Raw genomic sequence first — 20,886 nt, forward strand, 5'->3', positions numbered from 1 at the left:
AATACAGGCTCACACTCGACCACCGCAGTTCAAAACCATATAGAAGAGCCCCCTTGCGTCTCTTTTCATTTCTAAACGTGGGACTACCGAGGGAATCCACGCGGCTAACGACGGCTCAAGATAATATGGGCGTTTTATCTCATACTTGCCCTCATCTCTTTGTTTCACAAAAACGTGATATAAAAGATTAACTTATTAGTATTCAGGAGACAGACGCAGATCGGTCGGTACTTGCGTGAGAAACGCATGAAATCTACTGAAACTTGGATAGTGAACTTTGTAAAGGAATCTCGGTACTCCGCATCGTTTATCAAAGCGATGTACGGATAAAGACTGTCTTTGAGCAAAACCCGTAAATTCCGACACACGCAAATGCAAATATTATCATGGATCTGGCCTAGAATTCTTATCGTTCCATCGCCAAAAATATTCTACGATGAACTGAAATCTGGCTTCGGATGTCATCCACATAAATATGGTCTAGTAAAATTTTAAATGAAAAACGAAATGGCTTTACAAAACCTCGCAAATACCAGGTTTTATTGCACTGCTTATTACTCCCCGGGCGAGGGTAGAGGTAATGTAATTACTCAAACAAAACAAAGTAAAATTCATTGTAAAGTCAAATCCGGAATTTCTTTTAATTGAATTAGCACTTGGACTCGAAGCGGGGAACAGTGTAACAAAGTTCACTGATGAACGTCTTTCCCAGGAAACTATTCGACGAATAAAGAAACTTTCTCCCATAAATAAAGCGTTAACTGAATCGCGATCTAATGAAAGAAATAAAGTAGCTTAATTGCTTCTTAGGAGTGAATATGCCTAAAACGTTTGCCATTAGCCTTTTCAGGAGAGCTTGTTATTTCTTGCGGCAATACTCGTAAAATACCCTATTGACCATAAAACGCGTTTAGCGTCCGTAAATGCAAGTTTCCAACAATTATTTGGTCAATTAGAATGAACTTAGAAATTAATCTAAGTTTAGTTTCAAAGGGAGACTTTAAACAGTTTGCAATAGACTCTTTGTGTTAACTTCGGTTGGACGTGAATATTGATGTAGTATTGAATACGTTATAAATTGTAATTTGAAATTCCTTCTCAAAACAAATTTAATCTTGGTTGTTAATTACTTCAACAGAACTGTCTGTGTATATCGTTTTCCATTGTTCCTATTTTATAACAAAATAAATGAATTTGGATGTGTCTATATTTATACCTCAAATTCTGACCTGAAGCTCTATTAATGTTTGAATATTTTCCATCCAAGGTATTAAATTTTACAGAAAATTTTAATACACCAGCGGCAAAGGCGTTGCTAGCAGATATGTCCAAAACGGGTTCGTAACGTGAACAATTTCAGTGTTTGATCGCCAGGAGCATGGCATCCACTTCCTTTCTGAAGCTCATGTCTTACTTTGTAAATGATTTGAAATTTCGACTTTTCTGTGCTGGAATAAGGTAGGTTTTGTAATAATCTGGAACTAAGATAAGAGTTTGCAGCAATAAGTTGCGGATAGACGGGTCCATCACGACACGGCGTGGGCTCTAAATATGCCGCACCTAATGGCTGCACCATAAATGACGGTTTTAGTCAAAATGTTAGTATCGTATAGCGTGTAGGAGAAATCTATTTGAATGCAACTTAGTTACTGTTTCAGTTATGGGTATACTGAAGATGGTTCGAAGTCACGTGAGATAACGTATAAGTACTTGTATTCATGCTTCTTCTGCATTTACCTACTACCTATATTCGGCCGGTTTTTTTAATTCAGCCTATATTCAGCAGCAATAAAATTGATCACAAAGTCATTTAGATTTTTCTCAGTTTAAAAATTCTGGATAAATATGGAATATGACTGACACATCTATCAACGCACAAAAAAATGTGGTCTGCGAAATTAGTTCATGGAGACTGACATCTGCAATATCGGTCACTTTGCACAAAATAAGATAACCTGATCAACGACAACCAATGATAATGTTAATCATTACACTTCAATTATCTCCACGTGACGATTTTCCCGTATAATGTCAACTTCCACTACTCCCTCGACTACGTATCGATTGCGAACTGGAGTTCAAGTAGTTTGCGATTACGACATAAAGCTATGGCAACCTCTAAATAATTAACTCGCTATATATAAACTCTTGCACCGCAAACATCATTATGAAAGGCTTTCGAGGAAACTGGTTTGGAAAGGTAGTAATTATCAGGGGCGCCTATTTTACCTAGAACCCGGATAGTTCTAAGGACTACCCCGTCTTCTCACTTTTAATTACAGAACAAGGGGCCAAGGAAGCTCTATATGTAAACTGGAGATGAAAGATCATTATCAGCACTAAGGCCTTTGATTGAAACTTGATACGATTCTGCTTGTAGTATAAATTTAAACGACTTTATGTTAAAGTATTTTATGAATAGTTATGGATCTCAACGGATTTTTACATTTTCGTTTCATAGTTGTAAATCTCGTCTGATTTTTATTAGGAATTTATATCTGGTTTGTAATATTGTGTTTATAATATTGATAAACGAGGCCATTATTTCGGATTTATTTGGTTTTTTTTTTCATATGTATTGCGAATATTTCATTTTTTATTTCGTTACACTGTTAAAATATCAACGTCATTCAAACATCAACATGTGTAATAAATATATTTTAACATTAACTTTAAACAAAATAACCAAATAAGGAAGGTATATGCGTAATATAATCTATATCGAAACACATAAAATTATCCCTCCGCATACAATATTCTGCAAGCGTAAAAAGTATTTCCTTATACCAAATCATTATCCAAAATTTCACGAGGCAAGTTCGATTTCATCTGTCTCATTACCATTTGTAGTCCAAGGGTTGACTCATATATTTTTAGAGTTCTACAAAGGTTTATAAATATAGGTCTGATGCACATTTTATCAATAGAATTTCTTGAATATTATAAAATGCATGACTTAGGACAGGACAGGATAGGTACTTACCTATACCTAGGATAGGTTACTGAAAACAAAAATATTAACGATATTTTTTTATTATATACAATATACGTTTTGTCGAATAGTAATACATGCATAAAATTGGCAATTACATTATAAAGGGTCGATTAACGATTAATATATTAATTTATTATTAGTATAGATTCAAAATGTAGGTCTACGTCATTTTTTTATCTCAATCACTGGCCATTTCGTCATCATATTTGAGTCTTTATCACAACCTCTTGGAAATGTTTTTACAAATTACACAAAACTCCTTTCGATTGGATATGCAGTGCTCATCCTCTACCAAGTTCAGGAAATGGTACTACGTTAATTTGCTTAGCTGAATTCAAATTCGATGTTTTGAAATTTATCATACTGTATTGATTTGTTTATTCATAAACGACGTAAAAAGTACGACAACTACTTACTCGACATCGACAACTACCTACATACCTATGTAGGTATGATGTCATATCATGACAATAGACTGAGAAGTGGACAGAAATAATCAAACTTGACAAAAAAGCAAATAATGAGTCTGCAAACCATACATTACATTGCAAATTTCAAAAATGGAATGTCTATTCGAACACTACTCACACATGCAAGAGGGGCAATACGTAAGTTTTTTCAAGTGTCAACTTTGTTCCCGCTGCGCTAAACGAAGTTGCCGCTTTCAGCCTCCGTCGAGCAGAAAAATAGTATGCGCACCACGGGAGGAATCGTAGGACATTCCATCCCGCGTATTTGCCACCCTCGCCTTCAGCCTCGACAATTTTACACGCGGTCCTACTTTTCCTCCCTTGGGACACAAGTAACTTTAACACCTTATAAGTAGTATTAGTAGTTAAATAAGAAAATATTCGCCATCATTTTAAGTACTTTGACACAAATTGTAATGTGGTTGCTATATTAGATAATGATCCGTTAATAGTTGTTTTTGGTTTTTAGTATTAATTATTATTCCAAAGCATTTCAATTTTTTGTCAATCTCAAGAAGTTTCAAACATAAACTCCATTTCTCGTCATCAGCTCTTAGCGTATTAACGTTACACCCACAGTTCATAACTTAGAAGGATCCTCACATAGAAGATAAGGATATGTGCAATTTACGTTATACGGCTTTGAGGGAACTCTGAAACTGAATGGTTCAAATAGCTTCAACAAAGGTTTATCGATACTCTCGCTTAGAGGATTGTACATTAGGTATCGGGTTCGTACTTTGGAGGGATGAGAATGCTGACAACGTGAATGAATATGAAGATGAAAACTTTTTTTTAAGTCAATGATTTTTTTATAATATGATGACTAAATGGTTCAAATGGGTTTACCAATATTATGATACCGGGTTTAAAGGGATGAGAATATTGAGAACTTATAGAGCATAAAATTATCATTGTGTATTTTAACTTAAAATCTAAACTGACTTTATACATTCGCCATCAGATATATCGGAGCGGCCGAGGTGCTCAAAAATATCTCAACACGCACTCTAAAGCCTAGGCTTGTCTTGTCTAGACAAGAGAGGCGTGTTCAGATATTTGTGAGCACCTTGGTCACTCTGATATATCTGATGTCAACTGTACAGCGTTCAAACCCTGACTAGTACTAATGAGTTTCTGGGAACTTAACTTATCCATGTTGCTCTTCGATGAATGATTTTATACTTTCAGAAAATATTTAAATTTCTGATAAATCTCCTATAACTATGCATTAGATTAATGTAGCATTAATCCTCTTTTCCAATTGTAGAAAGCCTGTACCTGGGTACAGCTGGCAGGAGGTATTATTGATATCATATTGTGTGAAACTGAGACGTCCGAATAATATGAATAAGAGTGTGCCACATCCCTAAAAGCCAAGTCTGGCAAAACGCTGAACAATATTACTATACCAAATGTTCTATTACAGTAAGTGTTATTTACCAAACCGATTCAATCAAGGCTCAGACTGGTACCTAACAAAAGCTTTCTAAGCTAGAAAAGAAAAACAGTTCAATATTCTTACTTATTTAGAAACCGTCTGCTTGACTTTATAAATTTGATGGACAAATAAAATAAGAACATCAAATTGATGTTGGTAGTTAATCAAATTCTATAAAAAAAATATTTTCTCTGACACTTACTTAGAAAATACTTAGAACAGCTACTTTATTAAATCTCTATAAGTGACATATTTTTCGTAGAAAAAATTACTTCGTTATACGGTTAATTTTATAATAAGGTTTCATGTGCGGTGGAAAGTACTTAGCAGTTTTGATAACTTTAGCAATTTCAAACAGTTTCTTCTAGTATAACTTTTCAATCCTTGTATGTATGTGTATCCTTGTACTTTTACTCGTTATAAAATATTTAAAATAAAAACTTAACTATACATTACATATTTAATCGATGAAGGAAAACATGGTGAAAATCCAGACTCATCCCAAAAGGTTTAGTTCGCTGGGTTGGAAGACCAGATGGTAGTTAAGAGCAATGCCTGCATCATTTCATGATCCCGGGCTCATTATAGAAACATGGTATTAGAAAAACGTTATGAAAGCGCTATCATACTGTCACTTGGCCATCACTGTAAACTAAAACTTTTTAATAGTTTATTGATAGCGCATTTTTACTGTCCAACATACAGAAAATTCTAGATCAGACCCGTTATCTGTGAAGTTACTTAAGGCGTATTCCGTTAAAGCTGAATACTGAATTCATCGAGGGATCCGTGGGATACGTTCGAAATCCTTCGGTCGTAAAGACCGTGCCTGGACAGATCGAGCTCTCGACGATACCATAAAACAAGCCGACGTAATCGCCTCATCGTCCAGCTGGCTGATAAATTCAGCCTATAGGATACACTGGAAAGGCTATTAATTTATTAGACTCGATAACGTAACAATTAACGTTGGGGTTTACGTGGGCGATAAGTTATTGGAGGGCCCAAATAATTTAATGCATGGACACGTATTACATAGTTACTTCGGTCTTTAATAGATCACTTAAATTTGCCTGTCTTGGTCTATGTAATATTCCTTATTTCTTATCCCAATAATTGCTGGTTTTTGGTATGATTTATTCGGTATGGTTAGCTGGTATGATTTATTGCACCGCACAATAGGGAACCTATTACATACAAATAGGATTTGCAATCCGGATCCGAAATATATGAAATTAACCGGATCTGGGTCCGGATCCGCGGATCTTCCCATACATTTCAGATCGGTCGTGCAAAGCCTACATACAAAAACAGACTAAATGCCATTGTATGGCTATGGGTATACAAAAAAAAACTTGCGATTGTCACTCATAGACAATCCTAGTTACTTATATTTTCCTAGTTAATTCAGTAGTCCGGAAAATTCTTAACAATGCAATTGCTTGAAGCATTACATATACTGCTGGCTACTTGACTGTTTTTTGTAAATAATGTCAAACGATCTTGATTTTCCTGAGGATCAAATGTCTATGAAGGAAATTGCCATTTTGACTCTGAAATATTGCGTTTATGTGTATAGTTGACTTACAATTTATTTTTCAATAAAATGTAAGAAATCGAATGGTACCATTTTCTTTTCTATTTTTGAAAGACAAAAAAAATTTTTTTGAGATTTCGGAGCCTTGTATTTTTTTATAATCTCAATATAATTTTTTAAATTCCACTTTTTTATAATGGATGGCTCATTTTCTATCCATTTAACTAAATTTTGTTATAATACTCAACATGTGCCAAGTACCCAATTATCTGAAACATTCTCGCTTCAGCTGCAAAAACCATACGTGAAAAAATAAAAAGCGAAACAACACAACATTACTTTTCAATCTACTTAATCAAAATGCAATCCGCTTACCGATATTCGCATTGGTTTACCGCCTGTGTACGTTTTTATTTTCCTTTAATATAATGTGCATAATATTTACTTAATATCTCGTATGCCGTGTATTATTCTTCGTTTTCAATATTCCAGTTCATCAGTGCAGTGGTTTTATGCAGATTTCTAGAGTAATCATAATAGCTCTTGCTCATTTCATTTTCTTCTTTCGCGGCTGCAGTTTTTTCAAGGTTTTCCGTATTTACAGCCTTGGTGAGTTCAATTTGCAATTCTTTTTTCCAGTATTTGGTAAAATATATCATAATACAATTTACATCATTACAATAAAGTTAAATAAAACTAACGAAATTAAATACTAGGTATTATGAAATGAAAACTAGTTAAATCTAAAAATAAAATGAAGTATAGAAAAAAACAAAGGAAAAATAAAAATATACTTACCTACAAAATAATAATAAACCCAATTAAATAGAGAACACCCCGTCCAATAAATCGGCCTGCGGCATGGACCCCATGACACTGGCGGCGTTACCTCTCACCTTACCGGCGTTACCTTTTTCCAGATAGTTTTATGTGCTGTTAAAGGAATATTCAAAATATGTAAAAAAATTAACCACATCTCTCTTCTGAAATAATTTACTTCACATTGTATATTTAGGTTCATTCATGCTTGCATTTTGCAAAATTTAGTTGTATACAACCAACAACATAATGTTCATTCTTATGCGCAGCTACAGAAACCTACTTACCTCGAGGTTTCTGTAGCTGCGCATAAGAATGAACATTAGTCTAAGTTATTATTAATTTTTCAATTTCGCACGTCATGTACTTTATGCAGTTTCTACCTGTGAAAACTTGTAATTGGCTTACTGTTTTTATTTCGAAACCTATTTTGTTACTTTAGCTGTAGGTTTTCCTAAGAAAAAAAATCGGACAAATGCGACTGGACTCGCTAACTGAGGGTTCCGTACTTTTTAGTATTTGTTGTTATAGCGCCAATAAAAATACATCATCTGTGAAAATTTCAACTGTCTAGCAATCACGGTTCACGGACAGCGGAGTCTTAGTAATATGGTCCCGTTTTACCCTTTGGGTACGGAACCCTAAGAAGCACTTAATTCGTCTTAAAAACTAGTTCATATAGTCAAACGCCAAAAGTCGTAAATATTCCCACTAAATATCGAACTCACATTTAACTATCGATCCACCAGCGGATCGATAGTCGGATAGTATCATATTAAAATACACAGCATAAGGTAAACCAGCCAGATCACTCCATTTTTAGGGTTCCGTAGCCAAATGGCAAAAAATGGAACCCTTATAGATTCGTCATGTCCGTCTGTCTGTTCGTTTATTTTAAATCTTCATTAGTAGTAGTTCTTACATCACCAATTAATATTATGGAGATGTAAGAACTACCAATCAATGTAAAGTTATAGGTATCTGGGTAGCTTCAGCAATGGCTAAAGAGGTTCAAATAAAAGTACTATCTCTCGTTGTCTTCTTTCTTCTATTTTAGCCTTTTTTGTGGTGTTATCAATAGCGTACATTTACTACTTTCTAATTTCTCTAGTTTAAACTTTTAAACACAACGCAGTCGATTACAGTTCAGCAGTTACAGAAAGTTACTGCTTACCATCAGGCGAGCCGTACGTTTGTTTGCCACTGTCGTGGTATAAAAAAAAAGAAATTAGCTTTATTGTGACGAACTTTTTTTTAAATCTTGCAAACCAGCAATTTACATTAATATGTAAGTCGGGTGATAATGTAACATTGAGTACGAATCGAGCTAATAAAGTACAGTCGACAAAAGCTTGTAACAAAAATGACATTTTTGCCAAAAACTTAGTTTGTATAGAGTGAGTAGTGTGTTCTACTCTATCGCTATTGATATTAAGTGGTATGCCCGAATCCACTCATCTGGAAACAATTTCTTTATTAGCTTACTGGCTTATTCACCTATTTTTACTTTAGTTTTGAACGATAGCTTTAATTAAGATATCTCAAAAGTTATGGAATGAACCGTATATACGACTTTTAAATTGCTTTGCATATTTTAATCTTAATGGAATTTCGCACTTTGATGATCACCGTGCATTTTTAATAACAATTTGATGGAATGGTATTATGATTTTTGATGTCTTTAATGATTTGAAAAAAAAAACATATTCAGTGGTTTTGTTTTTTATACTACACGCAATCAATAATTTACTGATAAATCCTACTTCAGTATTCTGATGTTCAAACCATTTCCTTCAGTATAAAAAAGCGGCAAATTAAAAAAAATGTAGGCGCGAACCGACGATAACCCGTCCCATAGAATATTTGAATTTCGCGCCTTTTTCTACTGACAAAGTTATTTGACAGGCTGTATGTAGTAACTTTTGTATAACAAATCGAGTGGAGGACTAATTTAGATGACAGAGATATCGTGTTGTCAGTGGCACACATCCTAAGGATGACGAAATCGCTACGCTGAGATTTTCGTGATAACAGAAAGTAAACTCTAAATAGTCAAAATACATGAAATATTGTATGATTGCGGCAAATAGACATTTCAATAGTCGTCTTTCACAAATTTCACAATGGCACTTGAAAGCGCCATAAAACAACTAAAGAGGTGTTCGAGTGCCATATTGCCTATTGTTAAACAAAAGGCTCTAACTGTCTAGTTTTACAAATGCTTTGTTCGAGTAATAACGTCATGGGTCCTTTTATTATTGTACTTTCGAACGACGGGATATGATTTTTTTGTTAATAATGGAAGCAGAGTTATTTGCAAATAAATTTAAATAGTAGGTCAAATATTTTAACATCAAGATTTTTTAATCTGGAATTGAAATATAATTTAAAAATGTTGACTTTCCACGTGACATAATAAATCATTAAAGTGTACATTTATATGAAAAAAACTAGATAGATTATAGAATAAACAAGATATTTAAAAGAATTTCTAGATTCGGCAAAGTTGAAAGAAATTCAACTCTTTGCATTAATAATAATTCAAAATCAAATATATAGTGTAGATTTTTTTTATTTGTTTACGTACACATACATGCACATACTTTAGCAAAATAATAAACAAGTTGTATTTCTTAGTGTTTATTAGTTAATTTATATTAAGGAAACAAAGCAGCCAATTCGGAGAAGCTCCAAAAAGCGTAACGAATTTTAGAGCACTACAGTAATTTATTGCGGAAAGTGCTCCTGTTGCTTCCTATTAAATTTTTGACCGCCACCAGAAAGATAAACATTAAGGTAATTTAATCCTTACACTAATACAAATAAGACATTTATTATAATAAAAGAATAGTCGAATATAGACGACAACAGCGGCTAAAAGGTGTAGTGCCTTGCCTATTGACTGCTTCCCTACTAATGAGGACGTGTTAATAGACACTTCCTTTGCCTTTATGTAAAACCAAGGGATTGTAATTACTTTTTTTATTTGAATGCCTTCCTTCAATTAAGGTGTCACTGGGTTTTTGTGTTTGGAATAATACAAAGTTATATGTATGTGGTTACTTAAGTTAATTGTTGTCCTATTTGCTACAACGGTTTTCAACGAAGGGAACGAAGGAAGAAGAAATAAATTAGGTAAGTTACAAAGTAAAATGATGCATATTTTATAAATAAAATCAGGTAAAGATAAATAATACGAGAACTTGAATGCATAAATAACAAATTAACAGTTACTTGTGAATTGACAACTATAAATTCGTTATTTGAAAGTGCTTTCCCAAACCGTAACAGGTACACAAAGTAGTTTCAATAGAAACCTATAAATACTTTCCACTACAACTACCGATTTAAACATATTTTGTTTTGTATAAATATACTTATTAGATTTAAACTAGTTTTTAAGACCCTTGCAGGGTGGTTTTATTACCCATTGCATGAAATAAATGAAATGAAAATAAGCAATCGATACTTAGATGTGAATAGGTACTAATTAAAACTTGGTTCGAAGATCGTACCACCAATTTCATGCCACAGATTATAGCAGGATGTCTATAGCCTCTTTTCATCGTAATACGAAGATGGACGACTAATTTTCTAACTCCAGGCAAGTTTCAAACGACGTTACAAGTTCCCTCTTGCTGTTTAATAAATCAGAGGTTCCACCACAAAGTTCGAATGCGAAAAACGATCGAGAAACGTTGGCCCACACGAAATTTGACATTTACTAAACGGAAATTATGACACTTAGTTTCTGAACTTTGGAAGTAAAAAACCTCTTTGGTTTGTCAATTTTGATACCATCGCAATTTATCATAAAAATTATTATGACTTTGATAGATTTCTGGAAAACGCCGTTGTTGATTGATTGATTCACCGATTTTCCGATGTTCCATAAAGAGCTATTAATCGAGTATTTTCGATAAGTTAACTCTTTTCGTATAAAAAAGATGTTAAGTTCAAGGACATTTGTTATTTTGTATTTACACTTTTCACATAAATTTTCATAAAAATCAGGAAACTTGAGTCAAATTTTCGAAGGTCCCCGACAAGTTTGATTTGCGACCGAAAATATTTAATATAAGGAGATTGACATCGGCCAAATTTGCGACGTACCTGCGGAGACAGGACATGGAAACTTTTTTAATAAAAAATATACTGAGCTGAGACCAGCCGCTACATATTTTATGATCTCCATGGTTATTTTAGGCGCCAATCACTGTAACAGTTATTGGACAGTTCAGGGATCTTAGCTCGCCTAAACTAAGTATATGTTATGATAAAAATTTGGAGCATCATTCATGTTTCAATTGATATAACCAGCACATCCCCTTTTCATTTGAGTGTTTTAGAAATTGCTGATTTTGGCTATTAAATATAAACAAAGCGTAGTTTTAATAAAAATGATGGATCAATCTAGCTTGACATTTGTTTTAAGAAAGGTCCAAAGTAATTTACGCCTTTTTTATTGTCTGAGTACTTTCATTTGATCATTTCATTAACAAAAATAAATATGACATGCAAACAAAACACTGATGCGAGTCGCCTGTGGCGGAAATCGTACCAGGAAAGTTAATAGCTCAATATTCAAAAGCAAAGACAGAACCAACGGTCATCACAAACTAAATTGCTTTTCTGCTAACAGCAATTAAAACATAAATAATCACACTTTTGGACAGTTTATAGTGTACCAAACAAAGTTTAATTTGGTAAATTTTAATAGGTAATTTATTTATTGGCATAATTGGTTCCATTTGTGTCAGAATTTCCCTTTAAAGTGGTTTATGATGGCTATAATTTAATCAGGATTGAAATATAATGCCGGGAACGGGATGGCAGCAGACCATAACGTTGCTTACGACAAAATTTGTTCAATATTTGTACTATAAATCATGGCCGTGATCTGGTTTGGAATAGGAGGCGCAGGACTCTACGAAGTAAAGTACTTTAGTGGTTATATTTTGAATCAAAATAAAAATGACATACTTTCCGTTTATTTTAAATCGTTTTGAATACTTACAGTAAAATTATATCAGCCGTCTATTGTTGTATTTTGACACATACTAGATATTTATTTGGTTTTTATTGAAGTATTTTTTAAATCATCATTTATCATAATAGCCACAGTTGGTTGACTAATATTTATTCCGATTTCTTAAATGTATATAAAATCATTTATATCGTAAGTATTTGACATTTGTTGAACACTCCGCCGCTTCATAAGTCAGTAATCCCGTTACATCAAAGGCTCAAAATTAGACTGTTTACAAAACGTCCGGATCTGATAAAATAAATGTTTGGTACTGTACGTAAACAGCGCGGAATGTATGCAATATTTTATGACGGGATACGAGTATTGACGAGATATAGCTTGCGTTATAACGGATGGCGAACATATTCTAGGATAAATATTAGTAATGTTAGGTCAGTAACTTTAATATTCATAATTTATTATACAGAAAAGTAACAGCTGATGTTGCGAGATTTGATTAACAATTAACTTGGTTGGACTTAGTTTTAAATGTTTATATTAGCTGATGAGGTTGTTAAAGGTAACGGTCGAGACCGTTGGAAATAAACTACCAGAGCTGCAAAACAATAAGGTCAAGACTTCCACTGTTTCTTTTTTTTTTTTTTTATTCTTGTTGTTGTTAATGTATTATCTTCTTTGTAATAATTGATGTGTTGTCTGAATAAATATAATTCTATTCTATTCTATTCTATTCTAAGATGCTTAGTAAGGAGGATTAGGTTATTTTCTTCCTTGTCGATACAGGGAAGAAAATAACCTTATCGTCGAAAATATCTAATCACATCTAGCATGTGACTGTTTTACCTTTCCATTCGAAATTACTGATCCATTCTCCTACTTTAGCCATTTTAATGCTGCGCCCGCATAAACAAATTCTCTCTTAACAGTGCAAAACCTTCGACCACATATTGTACCACAATCGCAACATTGCAGTCAATGTCAGTGCCGCGATCATGCACTGGATCTGCACTAATGAGGAGACTGCATTACCTTTCATTGCAATCGCTGCATAAGGCCGTTGTTGCACTATCCAGCTTCGCTCAGTTACGAATCGAGATCTGGCAGAGTATTTACATCGGTTCGAATGTGAGCTGTGTAATTATTGTTGAACTAGTGGAAAGTAACCTTTCAATCTGTAACAACCATGAGTGTCGGAAGGAGATCTTATACTGGTTTTCCTGAGAGATCAACCCACCCGTACTCGGCAAGTAATTTCATGACACCTCTGTATTGGGGACGCGCTAAGAATTATGGATGCGATATCGTGCCCGATATCGTCTTCAACAGTCAAGTCATTGCGACATGGTTTAAGTTATACGCAAAATGATGGCAAGGATTCGTTTCATTTACAAAATATTATAGGTACCTTATAATAAGACATCAAAGTCTGGTGGCTTGTTAATCAACGCTAAATAGACTTCGGCTAGTCAGTTTAAAAATAAACCGCAAATAAATAAAATCTATGGAATTTCAACTAATCAAATAAAAATAGCAAAAAAAAACTAAATGACAATAATGTTCGGAATAATGGTTCGGAATAGTTGAGATGAATGACTATCTTTTTAACTCCGGTCTAATTAGGATAGTCAAAAGGACAGTGTAATGCACTCTATCTATTCACCCGATGGTGCATGTCGCACTTTATCTGAGCAGCCAGCATCAACCTCTTGCTGCTCTCGGTACTATTAGATTAGATCCGGTTAATTAAATGTTGTGTGTGTTTGTGCAGATTGTGTATGTGAACAGCATTGTGTGGAGAGACGACATTAAAATCATAGTGAATCTTTAGACCTCCCATTATATATAATTTTTTGTTTACATTAAATACTGTACCTACCTCAATCTCAATAACTCACTTAGTTGTGTTTGTTTTAACATAAATCAAAGACATAAAGATTTATTAAAATAATTACTGAGGTGTTTCATATTCAATCAAACACCATACGACCAACTTGAATGCTTCACTTGCAGTTAGTTCATTTTAAAACATTAAACTAAGTAACTCAGTTCAACTTCAAAAATTTTATCTCTCTGCGCAACAACAAATCGCTCAACTTTTCCCTAGGTAAGATTTTCACCAAGATCTACTTCCTGGCCATTACGTTAAAATGTATTTGCGAGATTTATATGGAGCCAAGTCGTGCCTGGTTTGCCAGTTAAAATAAATATAAAGACACCTCATAGCTCTAATAAAACAAAGACTCATCTCATATCAGTATCATAGTCAGATATGACTTTGTTTTACTAAAGTCACGTCTTGAATAATATTAAGTTACTTATTTCGTTAGATGGAGATAATAGGTTACTGAGAACTTGAATCTGATTTTGAAGTTGTAATTAATTGCAGGCATTCTCTTATAGCGTGAGCTGTTATCATGATGCGTTTAATGCAGTTGAATAATGTCTTTCTGATTTGTAATTGATTAAATAGAGAAGTTTGCGATCATCATTATTGTATTTATTTGTGTTTATAAATGTTTCTTTCTCTTCGAATTTTATCATTATCTTATCAACTTCGTAATATGCATGTATAAATATCTTCTACAATGCTCTAATTTATACATGCATAAATGCAAGTATACGTACTTGAGAAAAAAAACTGTATATTCTCGAGATTAAAACCACTTTACTAACAGGTTTGGTCTACAATTTAAAAAAGTAAAATTAAATGTAAGTGGTACAATTTTCAAATTCCAGCTAAAGTAAAGCCCAGATGATACAACAAATTTCTCAACAGTAAAAAGCCGAAGGACATTTTATATTATTTACAAAGTCATAAACATAAAACCGTAAGTAGTCACCACAGAAATTCCCTCATAATAGAACTTGCTCCGAAACTCCCTCAGAAGCCTCCGCAAGCCTCTTTTATTTATTTTTCATTTTTCGTCCAAACTCTAATGATCTTTAATGAAAAGAAGCCGATACGGCCACAGTTTTTTTCGCTTTGGCCCCAGTACTTTGAAAAGATGTTTCTTTTCAACATGGCTTATTATTTATAGTTGAGTGATCATAAATATTTTAGAGTTTCTTGATTTTTACTGTAGAAAAGAAACTTATGTGATGGATCTCTATGGAGGTACTTAATATTCTTAGCAAATTTTATTTTAGCTAAAACTAAGCTGTTAAATAACCAATGGAGGTAAATAAGATGCTAAATGGTAATAAAGAGAATATTAACGTGGAAGGGGCCTAGTTTAACGACATTTATGCGCGAACACGTGGGAAGAGGCAGTAGCAAATAATTGACGACATTTGTACAAATGTACCTTAACTACGAAAACGTAATAGTCTATTGGGGAAACCAATAAAATTGCTCAATAAATCTTTGATGTAACCTATAACGTACTTACAATTAACAAATCGACAGTTACTTTTAACGAACATAATGCTAACGATGTACTAAAAATAAAAGAAGCACGGAATAACGTGAAAGTGACTACCATTGGATACATTGATAGAATGGGTACATCCATCATAAAACGTCAGTACAGGCATGTTAACCAAGCACTACATTTGTTAAGAATAGTTCGTTCAAATACCGGCCATGATGTATATGTCGGTCCAAATTTTTAAGGTGCCAATGTTTTTGTAATGATGAGGTATTTTAATGATGCGTCATATTTGAGGCTATTTTTTTTCTTACGTTGAGGAATCCTGTAACTTATATTATATGGTTACAGACTTATAGATGTCATACTCATGTCCAGATTTCTAAGATATTTATATAAAAGGTATTTTAATAAGTAGAGTTAGACCAAGCTAAATTGACAACGATTAAATAACACTTGTCTCTGGGCTATCAAAATCGCTGCCAACCTAGTTTGGTCTGAGTCTATGTCATTTTTTCTTAGGCATTGTACGGCAATTTATCATCGGTAGATAACTGTTTAGCTATAGATATGGCAGGAATGGTTTATCGGTCAACTGCCTACTTTTTGAAGGAAAGTCAGGCTGGGTGCTGCCTGTGATGATTCAGACATTTCTGTGAAATTCATAAAGGATATAGACCTATGCTTTGCAAGTTTAATGTTGACACTTAGATTATAATATTTGTAACAATGGTATATGAGGGAATTATCCTAAAATACACTTGTTAAATTAAAGTCAAACACGACATGTCATACTAATGATACCAACATAATTATCCTGTGGACTCAGCAAATACAAAAGGAGTCGTAACAACGCGTCAACTCCAATTCAAAGCGAAGTTCTACGGAGCGTGCATTACAGAAATTAGACACAGACTCGACATAAACATTATGAACGTTAATTAGGGAATTTGTTTATTTTATCTTCAATCCTGTATTGAGATTGAAGTTTTTGTTGTCATGGATTAATTCCTTAGTGACAAATATCCATTAACCGACTCGTCTTAGTAACCTACCTATTGACATGCTTCTTGTATTGTAACGGATAGACATAATCTTGGACGGAAATAAAAGTCTGGTCAATAAAATATGACTGTCGAATTATATTTATTGACTAAGCACTAAATATTTTTTTGGAAACCGGCAAAATGTTCAGGCTCATTGTATAGCTGCCCAAAACCTGTAAGTTGTTGTGTAAAACCTGCAGAAGTTAAACACAGATCTATAACCAAAAACAATACCTAAGAATAATTAGAAGAATTAGCTTACTTGTTTATCTTCAATCCTGTATTAGGGCAAATTTCGTCGTTGAGATCTTGTGATAATACAATCTGCGAATTGAGAAATTTTATTGTTTAACCGGTTTATTGGTCAGCTAGGTGTGTTAATGGGATCTGTTGATTATTTCCTATTATATTTATATTTGATTGTCATATTTATCATTGTTACAGTTACCATCATAGACAAATTGTTTAAATTTGCGATCTTTTTCGAAACGGTTCTGGGCTAATCTAGAAACTCGTGGTTCGTGAGATAGGTAACATGATACTAATTAGCGTTAAAATGTTTACAAGATGCAACTAAGTAAGAACCAATAAAATTATGGATCATTAAAATAGCATTCTAGAAAGTAACATGGGGAGTATAAAAGTCATTAACGTTCTTAAAGTTAGTAACGTCTTTAACGCGTTCACTCATATTTTTATAAGTGGTAATAACTGATTTATTATAACGTTGTGAAACCCCATCTCAATGCAAGTAATGATCCGTACTACACACGCAGCGTTAAAACCTATACAAAAGTTAACCCATTAATTGATTTTCAAAAGAGAACTGTTGTCCAACCCACGGAAATAATTCTATTAACTTACACAAATACAAGTAATTACTAATAAAAAAGGTAAGCTTCAATCACAAACAATACTCTATTGTTATAATGAATTGTTTTGTTACCTATGTGTTCATCTCGAAAATGCTATTTCATTGTTATTACATATTCCACCCACGTGCTTAAATTTGAATAATGCTTAAATTAATAAAAATCCATCAATCCATTATGAGTTTTATTATACAGCGGTTTTTGATTTACTTTTTCACATTTGAAAGTTCAAAGAAGATGGTAATTTTGTTTATTTATTTTATTGTTATTTTATCGCCTGGTGCGAAATGTTTCATCAAATTTCCCAGTAAGATCAAATTACTAAATAACTGTTAACATCATAACATTTCTCCTGTAACCAAATCATTTCATGTTTCCGCTGAACGTCGCTTCCATTAAATCGTTGTCAGCCGTCAACATTGTCGGCGTCGCACTAATATCATCTGGCATGTGTTTACTTTTTACAATCAAACAGATCACATTAACCACATCCGTTATATGTATCTCGAATTGTAAAACTGACCATCAAACTGGGAGCAGCACTGAACGGCAAACTTTCGTCCGACTCTGAAACACAGTTCACAGCACAGTCACAAATCCTTCCGTCGCTTTATAGGCCGCACTATCTCGGGGCAAACATCCCTACACAAACACACCGAGCCGGTACGATGTTTCGAGCGCGAACAAGCCGTCGACAGCGACACGCATCCCCCGACATCCGGAGAGCGACTGACTGGCGGAATTATGTTTAGCTGCGGGGCACACCGGCTATTGCATCCGAGCATAAACGAAAACGGCCGAATGGGATTTTGAGGTGTGAACGAGACGGGTCACACTTTCTCAGCGAATGAGCGAGAGAGAAATGCAGGTAGGGTGGGAGACGGCTGCACCAGGGTTTCATCTATGCAGGTCGGGAGATTGGGATTGCATGCGTTTATGAGCGGAGGTGCCTGTGATGTGACAACCCTGCGGAATTCGTGGCTCTTGAGTCAATTAGGGCAACAATAAAATTGATCACAATTCGGGTCAATCAAGCCATTAAGTCATTAGGGTTGATAGATAACGATAAAACAAATATGGCTGTAGTTTTGTTGATTGGGGAAGTGCTGCTGCGTTATTGTTCCCAAGGGATTCGACCGTTTTGTATCTGTTGTTATACTTAATTGTAGTGATACGTCGTAAAGTGCCACAAGGAAACGAGTAAATTCGCTTTTTTAACTTATTTGTCGTTTATTTTATACTACGTCCGTGGCAAACAAGCATACGGCCCGCCTAATGCTAGGCAGTATCCGTAGCCTATAGATGCCTGCAACTCCAGAGGTGTTAAATGCACGTTGCCCAACATAACTTTAGTTGAGCTGTAGCAATCTTACTCACCGGCAGGAACACAACACTGAGTAGGGGCTAGTGTTATTTGGCTGCGGTATTCTGTAAGGTGGAGGTATTTCCCCAGTTGGGCTCTGCTCGAGATCTAGAATGACAAGCGAGATGACATACTCACTGCACATAGCTCTCTTTTGGGTGTAGTGTAAGGACATACCCGGGTTCAAAAGATTTGGTTTTCCCAGCAAGAACACGTAGGAAAAATTAGTTCCTGAATTTCATCCAACTTCCAGTACAAAACAAATACCGTATAACCTTCCTATTATGTATAAATAGTCTAAAAGCTAACTAATGGTCTAATACTAACTTGATATCTTTGTGTCGGTATGAATATTATTTGTAGTTGTAGGATGAATTTTATTTGTAGTTGTATTTGTTGTTGTAGTGGCAAATATTTGCATAAAAGGAAAAAATAAAATCAGGCATCATCAAAACGAAGATTGGTATTGATTGATACGTACTTATTGATAATTATTTACGTGTTGAACTTGTGGACCATAGCAATGATATTATAACTCCAGCGACTGTTCTAATAAATATGTAAGTGCGATAATGACAAGCATAGTGACAAGTGATAAAAATTAAACCATGCTGCCACCACAGATAAGTTATAAGTGTTTCAAAATTGAAGCGTTTATACTTTGATCAAATTGTATTAGTTGCCTCTAGTCACGCCTAGGCAAGCGAGTGCAAGCGAAATATACACGTGCTAACAAGCTCCCGCAGAGCGAAAGAGAAAGAGGCAAGCAGCTTATGTTTAGCACGGGGTGCAAAGATGAATGGTATGCGAAAATTAATCATCAACAACAGATTCATTAGGGTAATGAAATAAATATGTAAATATTTTTGTGCTCCTTATGTATGAGTACGACTGTAGTAAAGGACTATAGTCGAGTGTATTAACGGTACGTATGTTTATTTGTTGCAGGGTTGTTCAATAATAATCTTAAAACCCATTCCGAATCACATAACAAACTTGTTTATTCAAAACAGCGAAATTCTCATGATAATAAAAAAGCGTCTTTCATAGTTAAGCTTATATAAACAGACACAAGAGCGGTATAAAGCCCTCAGGTATGTTGATGCAAAGCTCTGCCATAATATCGGATATTTTAAGCTCTCAATAAAAAGTGGGATCAATCAGCTCTCGTCTAAAGCTGTTTTACTATTGGCTATGATTGTTTGGGTTATTCCGGATAAGTTCTGTCAATCGTACTGATATTATGATATCAATGTGGAAGTTTGTATGTTTGCTTATTTAGTACTTTAGTCACACAAAAATAGTTAAACAGATTTGATATCACTAAAATTAGCATATAGAATACCTTCCTTTTGGAAATCACCGGAGGAAATGGGGAGAAGATATTTTTGTATGAGAGCTGTCGCAAAGCCTTAATATCTTTTAACAGATTTCTATATAAAAATATATATGTAGTCCATTTTTTTTTCAGTTAAGAAATTATATAAGATCAAAATAAGTGGTACCTTTTTCTTTCAAAATTAAACTTGAGTAACTATGCACTAAATTATAGTGTCTTTTACATATTATAGACACGCAATATTATATAACATAGAAACCCTAGCATTTCAGAAGAAAAAGTTTATTGCCACTACTTTTGAGGTTAGAACAATTCTAATCCCATGATTGGTATCCCAAGATTGTAATGTCCCTTTGATTTCTATTTTAATTTTAGTTATATGGGTTGTAATACGCAAAGTTATTTTCTTGAACGTAAAATTAATATTAATAATAGCTTCATTTCTCTTAAGGAGTAATCAAGCCAATTAATGGAGACGCTCATCAAGGGTCAATTAGGAGTAATTATTAACTATCTAGACGTTAGTCACTCCATTCATAGAATATTTAGAGCAGATAAACAGATTTTTGTATTAAAATTCCTAACAAATGATTGCATCATTGTCTTGACTCTAGAGAAGCATTTGAACTTTAAAAATACAACTTGA

The 20,886-nt window shown here is 34.0% G+C and overlaps 1 protein-coding gene across 2 annotated transcripts in view; it reads right to left on the reverse strand.

Moving 5' to 3' along the window:
- LOC133528361 (uncharacterized) overlaps positions 1–18,272 on the reverse strand; it is a 131,262-nt gene extending 112,990 nt beyond the window's left edge. Inside the window, exons 1-2 of one of the 2 annotated variants that reach the window (XM_061865724.1) lie at positions 18,062–18,272; positions 16,929–16,990 (exon numbers count right to left, since the gene is read on the reverse strand). The gene's annotated coding sequence lies outside the window, so the exon portion shown is untranslated. The remainder of the gene's footprint in view (positions 1–16,928; positions 16,991–18,061) is intronic. The other variant, XM_061865725.1, reaches the window with a different exon arrangement.
- Between the last annotated feature and the right edge of the window lie 2,614 nt (positions 18,273–20,886).

Source organism: Cydia pomonella, chromosome 19, assembly GCF_033807575.1.
Source record: "Cydia pomonella isolate Wapato2018A chromosome 19, ilCydPomo1, whole genome shotgun sequence".
Lineage (NCBI taxonomy): Eukaryota > Metazoa > Arthropoda > Insecta > Lepidoptera > Tortricidae > Cydia > Cydia pomonella.